This window comes from Microtus oregoni, unplaced genomic scaffold, assembly GCF_018167655.1.
Source record: "Microtus oregoni isolate MIOR12 unplaced genomic scaffold, Mior012 000043F_ref0000047, whole genome shotgun sequence".
NCBI classification, from domain to species: domain Eukaryota; kingdom Metazoa; phylum Chordata; class Mammalia; order Rodentia; family Cricetidae; genus Microtus; species Microtus oregoni.
The window spans coordinates 9,774,826-9,782,500 of record NW_024543210.1 but is presented as its reverse complement, the minus strand read 5'-3'; the positions used below and the strand labels follow the sequence as shown (position 1 = coordinate 9,782,500).

Genomic DNA, 7,675 nt, shown 5'->3' with positions numbered 1-7,675 from the left:
GGGTCGCAGTGGGAGGAGATCATACTCTGGGCATCCTCTGAAGAAACAACCGAGTGGGCATGACTGGAAGGCAGCCATCTTCTTGCACCCAGCCCCACTGGCCAGGGTTCTGGGGTCATGTATGAGGGGAGGCGCGCTGTGTTCATGGAAGAGCTGAAGAGGCTTCTTCTCAGCAGCCCTCTAGACAGCTGACTGTCTGGACTGCTTGCAATGGAAGTACCAGCCTATAGCATCCATAAAACTGTTTCACATTCCCGCCCAAACTCCAGAACCTAACCAAAGGTCAGGCATACAGTGGGTATTTAATAAGTGCAGGAGAATAAACAGTAGAACCAGAATAAGGTTAAATTCCCTGGACTGCCGGCTGATTGCTTGATTGGGGAATCCCTCGCCACATGCTCTAGCCTTGCCCTGCCACCTGCTGGCCATGTCAGGGATTGCAGCCTGCCCACCAGCAGGCCTCATCCTGCCTTGGCCTTTACTTGTGTTTGCAGGATGCATGATATTATTGCAAATGTAGAGAACATCATCTGACAGACATCTAGGGCCTGGAAAATCTGAATATGATTTTCATCTCCCTGGAGGCAGTCTCCACCTGTTCCTGTCTGTTCAGGACCTGCCCCGGCTGGCAGTTTTCAGAAGGGCCATTTGACGGTTTTTCCCTTCTTCCTGGCTCTCCTCCATTTAAAGTGAGGGAGGGCTAAGGAAAGGGAGCCCCAAGCCTGCCTTCCTCTCTTGTGAAAAGGGAGGCTGTCAGCTCCTAAACTGAGCATGTGTCATGGTGAGATCTCGTCAGAGCTGGGGCAGGGGGACTCCATGTCCACCCTCGTCCAACCTGATATAGGGCTGGTGTCCACTCCTCCCAATCCCCCAGCCCTTCTACCCTCTAGTTTCTCTAGACCTTGGGGGATCACCTGCCTGGCTCCCCTTCTCCTCCCAGTCCCAGCTGCGTTCTGTACAAGGTGACCATCTGCACAGGACAATGGGGACTCTGAGGGGGTTCTCGAGTTACATAAGGGTGCAAGGCACATGGCAAGCACCGTGTGTGGCTTTCATTTTGGGGTCACATATCCACCGGAGCCTGAGTGTGGGAGGGCTGCTGCACTGTGTTCCTGAGCAAGGCCATGGCTCAGAGCCAGGTGTCACCTCAGAGCTGTCCTGCCAGCTAAAGAGAAGGCTCCCTTGCCACCGTGTGGCCCCTTGTGTCTGTCGCTGCTTGAACCACATCGGGAGTCCGCAGCAGGGGTGTTGTTTTTCTGACTGACAATGGGGAAACTGAGAAACACCTGGAGAAGCAGTGACTACAGCAGGAGTAGAAGGCTGCATCTGACTTTACATCAGACCCAGACTTCTGATTCACATCGCTAAGGGCGGCCGTGTGTGTGTGTGTGTGTGTGTGTGTGTGTGTGTGTGTGTATGTGTGTGCTTGTGTATGTGTGTGTGTGTGTGTATGTGTGTGTGTGTGTGTGTGTTCACATGTGTGGGTAAGGTGAGGTGAATGTGTGTGTTTGTACGCAAGCCTGAGGGTGACATTGGTTGTCCCTATTTAACTTGTTGAAACAGGGTCTCAGAGCTAGTTGCCTTGCCCCAGGGATCTCGTCTCTTCCTCCTATGTGCTGAGATTACAGGCAGCTGCTGCCCCAACTCCAATCCTCATGGTTGTGTACCACGTGTTTTTCTCACTAAGTCATCTCCCCAGCACCCCTTCTGATGCCTTTCAAGGCTTTAGGAGAGACTGGGGGTAAGAATAAAGACTTTGTATTTTTAAAAGCTTCCCTGTAAGTGTATACTGTATGTGTGTATATAATAAACTCTAAGTCACAAATATGTTTGTAGTTGAATCATATAATCCTTCATGTAATATATATTATATTATATACATATATGTATGCATATATGTAAGTCATCTTTCTGATTCTGTGCATTCTGCATCTATGAATTTAACTAAGTGAAGTTTAAAATATCCAGAAAAAAATGTTTTAGTAATGGTGAGCACCTGTAGACATTATTCCTTGAACATGTATAGATATTATTCCTGTCATTATTCCCTAAACAATACAGAGTAACAACTACCTACGCAGGGGGCTCTGGGTAATCCAGTGATGGCTCCTATGAGGACAAGAGAATGTGCACACGCTGTGTGTGGATATTATACATCTTCCCTACAGGTCTTAAGCATCTCGAATTTTGCTATCTACAGATTCCAGGAGCCCATCCCGGAAGATACCTAAGAATAAGTCTGTATATGACCTTGATACATACATAGTATCTGTTAATTTATTGTGAGAGTTTTAGGGACCCCGATGTTCCAAGACCCTTAGCCTCAGGCGATTGTGAACCAGTGTGCTGGGTCTATAGTTTGAGACTGAGGAGGAGGCGGGGAGTCAGAGGTTGTTTCTTGTCCTATCCCACGCCCTATATGCAGCCTTATTCTCTGCAACGTTTCTCCCACTCTCAAACCTCCTCATTCTCCAGCAGAGGCTCATGGGAGACTGGAGACCTACTCTCCTTGCCTGGTCCTCATGCTCTGAAATCTAAACAGTAAAAACCACACTTGTGGCTGTGGACCATGAATTGTGCTCAACCACGGTCCTGAGCAGAATCCTTTAACCTCAGTACCTGTGCTGTTAAGTTTATGACTCTCAGTTGAGGAATTGCCTCCTTCAGATCAGACTGTAGGCATTTAATTGATGAAGGAAAACCTAGCCCACTTTGGGTAGTGCCACCCCTGGACAAAGGGATTTGGACTGTATAGGAAAGCGGGCTGAGGAAGTCAGGGCAGAGCAAGCCAGTCAACAGTGTTCCTCAGTTCCTGCTGTTGGGTTCCTGCCCTGGGCTTCTGCCCTAACTTCCTTAGATGCTGGACTTCGGTGTGGGAGCCTAAGCCAAACAAACCCTCCCAACAGCACAGCAACAGAGACGCAAACCAGAGCAGCCCTGGGAAGTGTCCCCTTCCTACTGTACAGAGAGGGAGACTGAGGCCCAGAACGTGAGTGGCCAAGGGCACATCTAGCTACCTGTTTCTTCATCAGCCCCCTTCTTGGCCCTGAATGCTGAGGGCAATGGTGAGGACACCTACAGCGACTCTTCACCTCACCCTTCTGGATCTTTGTCGCTGCCCTAGCTAAGGTTAGACCCAGGTCAAGGCCCCAGGGTGGGCCTTTGGCAAGCACAGTAGCAGTTTTTCTGTTGCTGAGGTAAACTGGAACTGTAAACTGGAAGTAGGGCTAGGAACTCTCAAAGCCCACCCCCGAGGTGTACTTCCTCCAGTCCAGCTGCACTTCCCCATAGCCTGGCCCACTGCAAACGCGGTCACCAACCAGGGACCAAGTCTCCAAATTCATAAACCTATGTGGGGCATTTATCATTCAAACCACCACAGCTAGGGACAGGGCTAAGGGCCTCTGGTGTCAGGGCCTTTTTATAGACCTCTATTGCCATAACATAACAGCTGTTTGGTCATCTTTAACAGAAGAGCAGGGATCACTTGTAAGAGACCCTCCAGATCCAGCCTGTTGACCATTCCTCATAGTGACCCTCACCTGAGATGTCAAGTCAATCCCCTTGCACCCACGCTCTGTACATGACTCACTGGTTGGCCAAGCTGGCTTTGGGTGGAGTAGTGCTTTGGTCTGCTGTTGGAGGCCTATCTGGACCCAGCAGACATTTGTTGGTGTCTCTCCAGGAAAAGCACAGGGAACAGGCCTCACAGCTTCTAAACACAGCTGACTCAGCTGCTAGTCTCAGATTTTTGGTCACAGCCAAGTTTGTGACTTTGGGGTATCAAGGCTTTGGGGATTCTGAGGCTTGCTCAGTGTTTGTGTCGGGGAGAGGGTGCTATGATCAGCTCAGGTTTGGGGGTGCAGTCAACATCACCATACAGCTCTCTTCTTCCTATGTGTAGAGGGGAAACTGAGGCCCAGAGAGGTCACCCAATGGGAGCTGATCTTGTCTAAAGTTGACTCTGCCCTCCCTCCACTACCTGATCAGAGGCTTATTGTGCAGAAAGAGGAAACTGAGGCTCTATCTGGAGTGGAGCAACCTGCCTTCCCTTTGCTTGCCCAATGCCTTGTGAATCTCTCTCAAGCCATCTGGAATCCTAAAAAGACATTTTGATTATTTATTCCAGGTCTGGGGTCCACTGATTAAAACCACCTCATATAAAACAGCAAGAAAGAGGGTGAGAGCAAAGGGTGTGGGTGGGAGAGCAGAAAGAAAAAATACTTTTCTAAGTTTTGTAGCAAATACTGTGTTCTAAGGAATTAGCTCAAGGCCACCTGAGGCGTTGCCTGAGAGAAACAACTAACAGGACTCCAGGGAGCCTGCATTCCCTCTTATTCCCCCAACCCCTAAGCTGTTGCCTTTGCAGGGCCAAGAGGTCACCTTTGTTTTAGACAGGGTGGAGGGCCCCTCCCCTGCCCCCGGGCCCTGCAGGGTTTGGCAAGTGACCCAGGCTCTATCCTCCCTCTGCATCCAGACACATCAGTAAGGCTCAGTCCACAGGGCTGACCCAGTTTCTGCCCTGTCTCTAGAAATACCAAGCCCTGCCATCTGCCAGCAGCCTGAAGCGAAGGTGACGGGTGGCAAGGTTGGCTACTCCTCCCGCTTCAGGCCGCCAGCGCCTCTGCAGCTCCAAAGAGGGAGGCCAGGGGACAGACTGGAGACGGTTCTGTGTCTCCTTCAGGAAGACCCTAAGATCTAGTCTGTGAGCAACACCTGGTACCTGATGATACCATGAAGATGCCATGGGTCCACAGAGGTGCCAGGCTGAGAGCTGTGGGAGCTGCGGCTGTGGGCATGTGTGCCTGAGTCCTGAAGCCTAGGTTTGATTCCGGCACCTCATGGCCGCCCAGCCTCAGACACGACCTCTGACAGTCCCCTCAGAGCCTCAGTTTCCAAATTTTGTAAAGGAGAGTTAATGAACATTTCACACTCACTGCGGCCTTGAGGGGTCAGGGAAATAATTTACTCATATTAAGTCTTTGAGGAATACCAGCTAACATGGACTGCATTTTTCTCCATTATTAACTCCTTCCAGGCCCCATCCAAGGGAAGAAGACAACACTCCCAATTACTGCCTTGAGGCTCCCAACGTTGGTAACCAGTACATACCAGGTGTGGCCTATGTGTGCCTGAAGGGACCAGAAATACAAGACGGTTCCTTCTGGTGGGTCTGTGCCCATGTTTTGAACGAGAATGGGATAACAACCAGTATGGCTAAGATCAGGCTGTGGCTGGGGGCTGGTCTGGCAGCCTGCCTAAGCCCTTCTGAAATCCCTCAAACCTTTCCTCATAGGACTCCTTGCATGACAGTTTTCCTGCCCCAAGCAGGGCTTTATCACAGCTCTCCTGTCCCTTGATGTAAGCAGCCTGTTCATGTCAGCCCACATAACCCTGGCTTCACAAGATGTAGCCTGAGATAAAACCCCACCTGCCTCCCCTCTGCTCATACGCTTTTCAAGTTATGTTCCCTCTCTCCTCGGTCCTGGAATGAGCGCTCCTCCCTCCAGCCTCCCCAGGGGCTTTACTTCTCCCTCCCAGCCCAGGGAGTCTCTCCTTCCCAAGTCCCATCTCCCTTTGTTCCAGCCGTTCCCAGAGACCCCTTGCTCACAGTGATGACATTCTATCTGTCCTTCCCAAGACCACTGCCTGCTCACATATGGCGTGTGTGCATCTGCATGCGTGTATGCATGATATTTTTGCATCCCTGCATCCCATAGTTTGTTTTGTCTCATCTAGGAAAAACTTCTCATTCCACACCCTCTCCTAACCTCCAGTAAGGGCATGCAGAATGCATGGCACCTGGGCCGTCACCAGCTTCACAGCCCTCTTCATGCAGCAGACCCTGCGTCCCCTTGCAGGGACACAGCTCTCATTATCTCAGCCTAGAAGTACTTTCAGAAGCCACCTATCTAACACAGACATTACAGAGACCCTGTGGACCCACTGATAAATAGCATTGTTGCTCACTCCTCTCGCATGTCCATGTTTAGAAGCACCCAGCACTCTAAGCCGGAGTCCTCCGGAAGAATAGCTACCGTGCATGCAGAATGCTGGTTCCCCGTCACCAGACCCAAAGTCTCCAGTGTGTGCAGAGCTGGAGAGAAGGGGCAGAGGGAGAGGCATGGGCACAGTTTGGCTACAGGTCTCGGGGAGTCCTGAAGCTGCAGGTCCCAGCCCGCCCAGCGATTCTTTTGAAAGTGCCTGTGACCAAGCCAAAAGCATGCATTACCTGTGAGGCTCTGTGGCAGGGACACAGGTCTAGGAAACAAAGATTTTCTTGACTGTCTGAACTCAGAACATGCTCCCTGAGTTTGCCTCCTGTGTTGGCCCTGAGCTTCCAGCCGCTGGGCCAGGCCGTTCTGAAACACTTTCCTTTGAAGCAGGGAGTTTATTTCGGTCCCACCGCATGACCGTGATGGCAAGCCAAGCTATAAGATGTTATGACTCTCAGATTTCCCTTCCAAAGATTGCACCGAGGAAGCTGTGGTCCCGCCTTCCACTCCTCTGGGGGCACAGGAGACAGGCTCCCGCTTCAGAGAGCATCTCGGGCTTCGGCCCTCACGTGATGTCATCATTTGTGATCCTTGACATGGAGGCCATATATGGGTATGTTTCTAGAACTACCCAGGCGGGAGCTAGAGAGGAGGGAGATGCAGGAAGACAAGACAGAGAGGGAACACAAAGAGACACAGAATTTGGAAAGAGGATAAAAAGACAGGGAGAGGGAAAGGATGTGTAAGGAGAGACCAGAGGGGGAGGCAGGAAGAAGGACCGGATGAGGGAGGGTACATAAAGGGTTCTACGTAATATCCTTGAGAAAAATCAAGGCTCAGTGCTAGGCATGCAGCAGGTGGCCAAGACTAACATTTGGAAACACCAGCTACCCAGAATTGGATGTTGTGCGGTGGAACCAAGGACACAGGGCAGAGCCCAAGCCAAGAGACGAGTGAGCTCACAGCAACAGGCCACTCTGGACAGGGTCAGTCACAGAAGGGACCTGCTACCCCCAGGTCTGCGAAAGAGTAGCTATCATTTCTGGAATAGGTATGCTAAGCAGGAGGCCATTCCCTCTTCTCCTTTGGATTTCCCTGTGTCCTTTGCCATGTACTTAGCAATAGGAGACAGAAGACATGTCGCCTGGAGAGGACAATCTGTAGTTGCCATGTTGTGAGAATGTCCCTGTGTGTCACAACCAGGGGCCCAGGCAGAAGAGCCGCTGAGGGAGAAGAGTGGACAGGGAAGATGATGGCTGCAGACAGTGAGTGGGGACCTGTTTTAACAGTGGACGCTTCTCCATCTCGACAGGTGGCCCAGACAATTACACACCTAGGCTGACCTTTCACACACAGCCTGATCCTCAAAATCATAAGATGGGCCAGGTGTGGTGGCATGTACCTTTAATCCCAGTGCCCCAGAGGCAGGGGCAGGTGGATCTTTATGAGTTAAAAGGCAGCCTGGTCTACAGAGTGAGTTCCAGGACTGCCAGGTATATCAAGTGAGAGCCTATCTAAAACAAAACAAAACAAAAACAAAAAACCCCAACAACAACAAAAATCCAAAACCATGGGATGAAATGAGAAGGTATTTTCATGTCTCTGAAGTCTGGGCCTTCTAAGATGCAGGGCCGACTTCAACTATCTACTAAAAAGCCAGCTTCAAGCTTGGGAGGTTT

At 50.8% G+C, this 7,675-nt stretch overlaps 1 protein-coding gene across 1 annotated transcript in view; it reads right to left on the bottom strand.

Moving 5' to 3' along the window:
* Asb2 (ankyrin repeat and SOCS box containing 2) overlaps positions 1-6,485 on the bottom strand; it is a 37,461-nt gene extending 30,976 nt beyond the window's left edge. The window contains exon 1 of the mRNA XM_041633254.1: positions 6,233-6,485. The gene's annotated coding sequence lies outside the window, so the exon portion shown is untranslated. The remainder of the gene's footprint in view (positions 1-6,232) is intronic.
* Positions 6,486-7,675: the final 1,190 nt, after the last annotated feature.